The following is an 11,137-nucleotide window of genomic DNA, read 5'->3' as shown; positions in this document are numbered from 1 at the left end:
TAAAAAATTTCTCATCACATTAGACTCTTCATACAAGACTATTCTCAGGTAGCCCAACATAGGGCCCACACTAGGCTAGCCATTAGATATACTAACTATGGTGCAAATAATTTGTTTTTTAGATTTTTTTCCAAATAAAAAGTACACAAGAAAACCTCGGCAAGTAGGGTCTTGACACAAGTCCCGAGACCTCATGGATTTCCATGTCAATCTATGGTTGAACCTATCACAACCTACTATGTGGTTCTTTTTCTCAGTAATCTTTGCCCTATCATACCTGCCAATAAATATTAGATAATGGCCATGACTTCTAATATAAGAATTTCACTCCAATGTGTTATAAGATGTCACTACGTTCGGACTTCAGTAATGTACTTGATTCATTATGTAATGTTCTTGTCAAAAGAATAACGGAAATAATTTTTATTATTGAAATAATGAATTATTAAAGCATGGGTTTCATCCTTGGGTCATCATTATATTAGTTAAATTCCCCATTGAGGACTCTTAGGATTAATATTGAGTTTATAGATTCACTTTATACAAAGAGACCCTTCTTAGGCTTTCGAACCATTTAAAAAGGTTTTGTATCAATTCAAATATGAATTATGTACCCTCCATATCATGTTAGCCTAAGGGAGATCAAGTCGGCCTAAGGACCCCCATTTGACCCACAAGAATCCTATATCTTGAAGGAGGTAAAAGTCATTTGAACCAACTCACTCTCAAGTAAGTTCACTATCTCAAGAGGAGCTAGAGAAGTGCGAAGTTTGTTTCCGGGAGAAGGAAATAAATGTGTGTTTGGGGAAGTCTTTAGAGAAGAAGAAAATTGAACTTTTGGTGCCTCTCTCCCTCTGTTTTGTGGTCTCTGTTGGGAGATCGAAGTCTCCTAATATTTTGTTATTGCCAGAAGCTACATGTTGCCGAAAGTTGATGCCTAGTCGAAGTTTTTGGAAGGGGTCGAAGATCTGGGAGGCTGACATGGTGTGGAGGGAAAGTCTGGTCTTAGTCTAGGGTAAAGGGTCTCAAATAATACTGTTGAAAGGAAGAATTATCTTGATTGGGTTTTCCACACGAGGGGGGTTTTTCCTTTGCATGTGCCTATATATTGTGTCTCTTGTTTTGTGATCTTCATACATTTATAATTTCTTGGTGAAAGATTACATAATAAAGAAGTCAAAGGAGCCAACACACTCACAGGTAATTATCAAGAAAGGAGAATCAAACCCTAATATAATATCTTTAATTTTACAACATGGTATCAAAGCTAGGTTCAAGAGAATTCGAAGATCACTTTCTTGGCATAGGTTCTCCCTCTATGGTAAGCTACATAAGATTGGGTTACGACACTGCGGCAAGATGGATTAGGAACACCTGTCATTGTCTATTACTTATTCAACAAAGTCAAGGGTCAAGGATTCTTGGTTACCTTTACAAGATATCTTACAGAAGACAATGCATGGATAATTGATAGTGGAGCGTCGATGCAAATGACAGGTGAAAGAAAGAAACTTCAAGTGCCATCAAAGGAATCATCCTCTTATGCAATGGAATTGGGTGAAAAGAAAAGCTATGTTGTTAGAGGACTGGGATCTACATCATTGAAGCTAGATAATGGATCAAAGTTGCATCTCAACAACATTATCTATGTTCCAGGTTTGAAAAAGAAGTTACTTATATTTCTTTTTTAGAAGATAAAGGGGAAAGGATTTCTTTTGTTGATGTAAAAGTATTGGTTTGGGAAAAGAACTCTAGTATTGACAAAGCTAGGGTTACTGGCATTCGTGAAGGAATCCTTTATTGAGTTATAACTCCATCTCCTCAATCTTTGGTTCATATGGGAATAAGTCCCATTGATCTATGGAATCAAAGGTATGGTCATCTTCTTTATAGGGTAATCCCTACTCTTAGTCAATTGGTTCATGGTGTTCCTGATATGAGGTTAGATCATAAAGGTCTATGCAAGGGATGCTCTTGGGGGGAGCATAGTAGAAAGCCATTTCATAATAGTGAAACTAGGTGTAAACAAATATTAGACCTCATCCATTCTGATGTATGCGGGCCCATTTCTGACAAATCACTTGGAGGTCATATCTACTATGTAACATTCATTGATGACCACTCGAGGAAGAAATGGCTCTACCTACTCAAAATTAAAGACGAAGTATTTGATAATTGCAAGGATTTCAAGGTTGAAGTGGAAATCCTAACTAAAAGGAAGATAAAGACTCTAAAGTATGACAATGTGGGGAAGACATTTCTAAAGAGTTAATTTCATATTGTAAGAATGGAGGTATTAAGAGGGAGCTCATTGTTCCCTACTACCCCGAATAAAATGGATTGGCCGAAAGGAATAATAGGAAAATTGATGAAGGCATTTGAACAATGCTACTTAATCAAGATCTACCAAATTTCTTATGGGGTGAAGCAATGATGACTTCCGTGTACATTCAAAATAAAAGTCCTCATAAGAGGCTTGATAATACTACACCTTATGAAGTATGCACAAGAAAGAAGCCAAGTGTTGATCATCTTCGTATATTTTGAAGTCCAACATATATCCATGTTTCGAAGGACAAGCAAAAGAGGTTGGAATTGACAAGCATCAAGGGAATATTCATTGGCTGTAGTCTTTCCTCAAAAGCATATAGAATTTACATAAAGGAAGGAAGACACATTGAAGTAAGAAGGGATGTCATATTCGATGAGAATCAAGCTTACAAGAAATCAATGGATATTCCCATTGATTCTGATGATGAAGAAGTTGCCATATTTGAAGAAGAAGAAGTTCATCATGAGAACTCTACTACAAATGATGAAGAAGAAGGACAAAGTGAACCTATTCAATCAGTGGTTATCCCAACCACAAGGAAGAGGCCAAATTGTTTGAAATCTACATTAGAAGATGTTGAAGGACATGAAGCTGTGAAAGGGTCCTCAAGGAAAGTAAGAAACCGAAAAGGTATTCTGGTTATGCTGCATATATAACAAAGTTTATTGAAGTCGAACCATTTACATTCCAGGAAGTTGAGCATGAAGAGGTTTGGAAGAAAGCTATTCAGGGAGAATATCAATCCGTCAAGAAGAATGGGGTTTGGGAAATCATTCCTAGACCTAGTGACAAATTGGTTGTCACATCAAAGTGGATCTATAAGATCAAACATGTTATTGTTGGAAGTATAGACAAGTACAAAGCAAGGTTCATCGCAAAGGGTTTCTTCCAAAAGGAAGGCAATGAATATGAAGAAACCTTTGCACCTACAACAAGATACACTACCATTACATCGTTGGTTTCATTGGCTGCTACAATGGAGTGGAATATCCATGAAATGGATGTTAAGACCACATTTATAAATGGAACCATTGATGAGGAAGTGTACATCGAACAACCTGAAGGATTTGAATAGAATAGAAGGGACTCTCGTTTTTGTAGACTCAATAAGTCCCTATATGTCTTGAAACAAGAACCAAGCGCATGGTATGAAAGAATGGATGCATATCAACTCTGAATTGGGTTCATGAAGAGTATTGGTAACCTGAATCTATATATCAAAGTCGTGAATAATGAGCCCATCATTATTCTACTTTATGTGGATGATCTATTCATTACTAGTGATACTACATCATGACATGTAGATACTACATCTATCCTAGCATGCTTGTATTTTCTTCATGTCCTTAAATCATCTGCAAAAAACACAACAATTATTAAACTTTAGTGGTCATCTATGCTTTATTTATGAAGTAACAATTTTCTTTTAGTTAAATTTAATATTTTAAGCAATGTGACTAACCTAATTTGATAACTTGATAACTGAATGCAAAAATCAGAACATAAAGATATGATGAAATTAAAGGCAATGAATAAATTGAAAGTTGATATAAGACGTTGAATTAAGCTTTGCACCATTTACACTATAGTGTATCTTTTACTGCAATAGTAATATATCCATACAAAACCATCCTACTGACATATAACCTACAACTCATTGGACATATTCATCCAATAAAAAGATATAATCAATTAAACATTCCAGGCCAACATGGAATTTGAAAGTTTTAAAAGCTGAGAATAAGAAAATAATTATTTTCCTAGCCAGTAAAAGGAAATGAAAATACAACATATATATGTTGAAATGAATCTGAACATTTTTTTTTCATTAAATATGTATTTCAAAAAAATACTTACATTTGACGGAAGAATATTTGTAAGGAGACCATTGAATGGAGAACTCGATACCGCGAGGGAGAACGCACGCTGCAGTGGGAGAACTAATCGTTATTATTTGAAAAGCCATCGATACTATCACATAGCATATATAATATATAATCTATTTGGCAGGGTCTACACCACATAATGTTTAAGGGAGTACAAATTTTTATGAAATTCCACCAAATACGTAGGGAGCAATTGAATTTTATATGAATACAATAAGGAGTTGTCTAACAAGGTAGAGGAATTGCCTAGACGGCCAAAAGTGATTGGAATTTGGGCAAAAAAATTCAAAAAATCTTGTAAAAGCAGTGTCTGAATTATGTTTTTGATGGTCGAAATGGATTCACCGCATCAAAAACGTATAGGACACCTAAAGTTTTGAAGTTTAACAACCATAACTTGGATTGACCAGATTTTCTCTAAATATGACCAGAATTTCCAGAACTTTCCAAGCAACTCCTCCGCCTCGTTAAACTACGAGATAATGCCAAACACTAAAATTTTTTTATACTGGAAAGATATCAACCAATACTGTGTGAGAGCAGTTGAATTTTATATGAATATAATAATAATAAACACAAATAAAATTCTTAAAACTGTAAATCTGGACAAATAGAAAACACTGCTGCCCCCACATTGCAAGTGCCAAAACCAAAACCAGTCTAATCCAATTTCTCCAGGTTCTCCCAATATAATGAATAATGTTCAATTTATGTTGTAATCCAAGTTTCCAAAACCCTGTAATTCAAGTTCTACGGATATAATGAATAATTTAGCATTTAAGCTATAATCCAAGTTCCCCAAATATAATGAACAATTTAGTGCTCAAAGCAAATTTCGTTCGTTTTATTATAAAAGGCCAGAGGGAAGATTATGCTTTCGGTTATGGGAGGGATGATTATGGCTTTGACTTTGAGGCGTCAAAAAGTGATTTAGGGTCATCTTAGGATTGTTCAAGGCTGTTTGGTCTATTGCAAATAATTGTGAACAAATCCAAGCACCCAAGCCCAAGGCTATTTGGTCTATTGCAAATAATTGTGAACAAATCCAAGCACCCAAGCCTAAGAAATCAATAGCTGCAAATAACTGTTAAACAAATCCAAGCACCCAAGCCAAAGAAATCAATAACTGCAAATCTGGACAAAGAAAACACTGCTGGCCAACACCAAATCAGGGTCATCTCAGGATTGTTCACGTCTATTTGGTGGCCTGAATTGGTCAAGGGAGAACGCCAGATCATGGTTATGCGGATTCTGAGAAACCTCAGAGCAAGAGATGAGTTTCAAGGATGTTTTGAGACAGAACCTAAGTCATCGTACTCCCCGAATATAACCAATTAAATGCAAACATCGTTAAAAGATATAATCAATTAAATGCAAATATCATTCGCAGTGCAAAATGGAGTTTGACCATTTTGGAATCTTGGAGAGGAAAACCAATGTTTCTTTCACAGCAATACATAAATTTATTATCAGAATCATGACATCATGACAGCGATGACTATAAATTATAAATGAATGAATTATCTTACAAGAAAGTACAGTGAAATCTGAACATTCTCTTTATCACACATGTATGTATGCGTTTCTGATAAAATCCCCTATTCTCCTTGGTGCAATCGACAATGACACCCAACAATTACCATAGTCCGTCAAGTAAGTAAATGCTTACCTCTGAGGGAGACATCATATTTGCAAGGCTTACGGCGTTGCTCAATCCCTTTTTCTTTGCCCTTAGATTCAATGTCTACGTAACAGGAATAATCTGAGAGAATGGCCGCTGTATTGGGAGAAAATGGTCGCCCAACCGTGATTCCACTACCGGATACCACAACGGAGAAACCCATTCTGGAGCAAGCACCAACACTATGCACCGTATACGCCCTCCAACTCAATCTTTTAACATCTTCACTTTACAGCAGGATCTCAGGAATTTCTCCTCAAAAGCCCTTCGACGCCGGCCATCCATATTCAACAGTGAATTTGGAAGGCTGGGTTTCTCTCGTTTTCTGTGGAACCATGGATCTATGTTGCCGCCTCATCATGGATGCAGATGATCTAATTTAAAAACCAAGGAAACCGCCTCAGCATGGATTTAAAGGATTTAATTAAAAAAACCAAGAAATGTGGATTCAGAGGATTTAATTTTAAAAACCAAGAAACCGCCTCACCATTGATGCAGAGGATCAGATACTCTGGCACAGCGAGGCGCTCTGGCTTGCTGTTCCCGATACTGTCCACGTCCTGGAAGATCTTCTCAATTGCACTAAAGGAGAAGTCCATATTATCTGGATGAGTGGCGTTCCTAATATTGTTGATCCTAGTCGTCATTATACGCAGGGCTCTCTTTTTGATTGTCCATTCGAGAAAGATTTGCTCTGTTGGAATGATAGGCACCCAACGAAACAAACTTGAGGGAAATAAGTTTTCTCGTTTTTTGACTCTTTGAGGAAGTTGGGAACTCTAAATATGGACACAGCGAACTGTAATAGCATTCCTATGGAATATGAATATGAAACCGCCTCAGCATGGATGCACAAGATTTAATTTAAGAAACCGAAAAACATGGATTCAGAGGATCTAAATTAAAAAATCAAGAAACCGCTCACCATGGATGCAGAGGATCACCAAGAAACCGCAGGCTCTCAGGAATTTCTCCTCCAGAAAAACAGACAACTCTGAACATCAATTTACAGAAATTAAATTTCTAAAATCAAATCCATTCCTCTCTCATTCACCTAATTTGCAACCCACAACCCATAACCAGAGTGATCCATATTAATTTTTTTTTACCAGAATGCCTCATTTACCTGTGATCGAGTCAGTCCGACGCCTCTGTCAACAGTGATCCCTGGGCAGAGTTCGGATGCCTCATTTAACTGTGATCCCTGGGCAGAGTTGTCTTGATTCAATAATTGATAGGCTACCTCTGCCTCTGCCTCTCAGAGAACACAAGCACGCCTCTGCCTCCAGCCCTCGGAGAATACAACCATACCACACAGACAGACACAACAAATAGATGACAGAAACATACATAAGAACGGAGACCAGACCACATTCATACACACACGAGACTAGACCACACAATGCAGAAACTCTGAGAGGAGGAGGAGAGGCACAACAATGCCAATGCCAATATGAATCCAAAAATTAAATCGAATTAAAGCAATCAAGAACTTTAACCGTTGAGATAACCCGTTTAATAAGAAGCACCGTTTATCTTTCGCACTTTGCTATCACAGACAGCCAATTTTACTAAGAGAGGAGGGTGGAGGGTTGGGATTGCAGCGCTGGTTATCTCGTACATGTTGATGCCAATTCTATTTGCTCCAGCGTTTTCCACAGCTAGACAACAAAAGCACTATCCGTGTCATCTAACCAAAAATGGTAATAAAAGCACTATCCGTGTCATCTAAGCAAAAATGTAACAAAAGCACTATCCATGTCATCTCAATAAAAGCACAATCCATGTCACTCAAGCAAAAATAGTAATAAAAAGCACAATCCATGTCATTCAATTAAAAATAGAATCTATTATAATGTTGGTTAAAATTTTAATTTTTTTTTTTAAATAGGAGCATGTAAATATAGAAGAAGGGTCAAAAACCTTTTTTTCATATCATTACAATGGCATTTTAATATCCTAATTATCTGAATTTAGGAATTAAATAATGAACGTAATTAAAATAATCAAAGAGCCTTAACCCTTGCCATAACTTATGTCAGTTTTTCCTTTGATAAGCATTACGAGTTATCCTATTTCAGTTTTCTCCTCTAATAAGCACTATGAGTTATCTCTTGGATGTTGCTATCACAGGCTGCCAATGTAGAAGAGAGGGTTGGGGTTGCAAGATGTGGAAAGATGCTCCATCCAATGGAGGATGTAGCCACTTTTTACAACTAAACAACAAAAGCAAACCCTTTTGCATAAAGTATACATTAGATTTGCTTTCTCACATCAATGCAAAGCTCAAGCTCTTCCCAATTTCATTTCTGGAACATCCCTCCTAAATATCTTCTAAGACGTTAAATGATTGAACCAAATTAAAATAATCAAAGAGCCCTCACACTGTCAATTTTCTCCTCTGATGAGCACTATGAGTTATTCTATGTCAGTTTTCTCCTCTCATAAGGACTATGAGTTTTCTCTTAGATGTTGTTATCATAAACTACCAATTTGGAGGGTAGGGTTGGGATTGTAGGATGTGGAAATATGCCCCATCCAATGGACGATGTAGCCACCTTTTACGACTAAACATCAAAAGTGAACCTTTTGCATAAAGTATACTTTAGGTTTTCTTTTTCACATCGACACAAAGCTCAAACTCTTCCCAATTTCCTTCTCGGATCTTCCCTCCTAAATATCTTCCAAGATGCTAAGTTGCTCATTGTTTCTCATAATCAAGAAACACCTAGTTTGACTGGCGAAGGGAAGAAGAAAGATTGATTCTATCAATAGGAGATATTGCCATTTTGATAATGAATGTTGTGACCTGCTAGCCAAAGAGGTCAATTCCTTCTTATTCAACAATATCGGGCAATAGAAGTGTTGACATTGATGATACACACCTATATATTAATGTTAATAATTCAACATCCATCTACCCTTAGTGGGTTCTCATGGCAGAAAACTACTATGAGAGCAAGAATGAAGCTCTATTCACTTAATAGTTTCTAGATCAAGGATTAACTTGCACACTTAATCATAGACAATGTCTCCATTTGTGGGTCCTTTGTTTGTGGCTTGGTAAAATTTGTTAAAGTTAAATGTTCCTCTTGACTCTATACAAATCATACTCTTAAGCTGATTCTCGAGAAGAGTTATGGTACAAAAAGGTCCTTTGAGTAAATGAAACCAATGAATATGGCATGTCGATTAGGAGATTCAACTAGATTGGATTCTCTTGTTGTCTATGATTTGAAGCCCTCATAAATGTTCCAAAACACAGAGAGCATCTTAAGGAAGTATGTAGAGGATGTGGACAATAAGGATGCCATCTTTCATGGCATTGTATCATGGCTTTGATGAGAAATCTGGTATTGTTTTAAATGTCTTGGTATAACATCTTTTGAATTGAATTCTCAATTAATTTGTAGTATTGTAAAAATTGAAAACGTAAGTTCTCATCTTAGGATAATACTCCCTATTACTCAATGTTGACTCTTTCCATTTAATATTATATTACTATCAATCTTGATATCGAGACTTGATGAGATGTGGTGAATACTATGATTTTATTGTTTTTGCGTTATGTATGTATATATGTATAAAATATGATACACCCCTTTATGTAATCGTGCCACTGTCACCACATTCCCATGAACAGATCTTTAACACCTTAAAATGTACTTCTATCTTTTTCCTCAATTTTTTTTAATCCTTTCACACTTGTTTTATTATGCCAGTGTTCTACTCTTAATTTTCATCGTTAGTTTATAGAGTTCAAACTTTTCATTTTATGATATGGATACATTAGAAATTAGGTATGGGATACAATTAAATATTTGGCATTGTATTAGATAAAAGTTCCTTTTTGCGTGTTTTGCCCACATTTATGGTTTGTTTCTAGAGCTATGTTGTATTCATGAAGATCAATATATCAATTGTTAGGTTGAATTTTAGGTCCAAGATAAAAGAAGGTGAAACACTAGATTTTCCCTAAGAACATTTGTGCTTTTCTACTAATATTTTTTATAGTTCAAGATATATGCAACAATTAACCCTTTGGCATTGTGATAGACATAATTATTTTTTTCCCATGTGTGCAATATACTTTTTTGGTTTGCTACTAGGTCTATGTTGTAGTTTTTAATATCAATATATTACTTTGTTGTTTAAGCATTCAATCACTAAACTTGTTGAGATAGATAATAGTGGAATTTAAAGATGCACAAGGAAGAGCACATATATGGGGATACAAGAATCATATGGATGGAGAATATTTGAATGATCAAATATCTTGCAAAAGACTAACACATGTGGAAAAAAAATGAAAAAAAAACTATGGAAGCAATCATAAGCAAAAGAAAGATTTATGGGAAGGTAAATATATAATGAGGAAATAGGAAACATGTTATAATGCAATTAATGCATATTAATTGAATATCCTCTGGGCCTTGCATGGGAAAGACAACGGTCTCTTCAAGACAAACTAATGGATTTATGATTTTTTCTATAAGAGAGAGATGTTTTCTTCTAACATCCCCCAATCACCCATATTGTTGAAAAATCAAAAGGCTTACGATTTAGATTAGATTTCTCTTTCCTTGATATTTTTTTATGAAGTTTGTTGACCTTTTACTAATATTTATTATGGTATTTCATCAAACAAATTCCAAAACGTAAACATGAAGATCACAAGAAAAATAATGAATAGAAGATATAGGCTCCAAGACAGGGCAAAACCCCTCCGGAAAAACCCAAAACAAGACTTCAACATTCTAAATTCCAAGTCAAATTCTCCTTCTACACAAAAGAATCATCAATAGAAAGAGACCAACAACAAATATTCAACAAGAGATATGATAAGGAAGAACTTCCAAAAACCCTTCTTCAATTTCAGACTTCGACCCTCCTTCTTCTACGAAATTTCAGAGCCAATCAAGCAAATTGTATGTGTCCAAATGAGCTCATATGACCCTCTACTTATATTGTCCAGAGAGGTTTGAATATTCATTCCCTTTGGGGTAGGGTCAACTTGACATCTAGAGGCATTTTTGACCCAAAATTACATCTTTTCTCTTTTCCTTTACAAGAAGTCCAATTAGGATTTTAATTCAACAAATCCTAGAAATGTGATGAACATTCTTAACTAATAAAAAATAATAATATTAATTGTTTTTTCTTCTTTTGCTTATTTTTTCTTGTACATAAAATATACAATGACATAAGTACAAAGATCATTATGAAGGCTGAACCTAG

At 35.5% G+C, this 11,137-nt stretch overlaps 1 long non-coding RNA gene across 1 annotated transcript; it reads right to left on the bottom strand.

Moving 5' to 3' along the window:
• Positions 1 to 5,893: 5,893 nt before the first annotated feature.
• LOC149169991 (uncharacterized) lies at positions 5,894 to 6,665 on the bottom strand. Its single transcript, XR_016259438.1, has 2 exons — positions 6,387 to 6,665; positions 5,894 to 6,273 (listed from the first exon to the last, which is right to left on the bottom strand). It is a non-coding gene; the product is annotated as an uncharacterized LOC149169991 (long non-coding RNA).
• Between the last annotated feature and the right edge of the window lie 4,472 nt (positions 6,666 to 11,137).

Source organism: Pinus tabuliformis, chromosome 4_2 (assembly GCF_031772625.1).
Source record: "Pinus tabuliformis cultivar Carrire ecotype Pingquan chromosome 4_2, CPIR1, whole genome shotgun sequence".
NCBI lineage: Eukaryota > Viridiplantae > Streptophyta > Pinopsida > Pinales > Pinaceae > Pinus > Pinus tabuliformis.
Note: the sequence above shows the minus strand (reverse complement) of the source record. Positions and strands in the feature narration are given on the sequence as shown.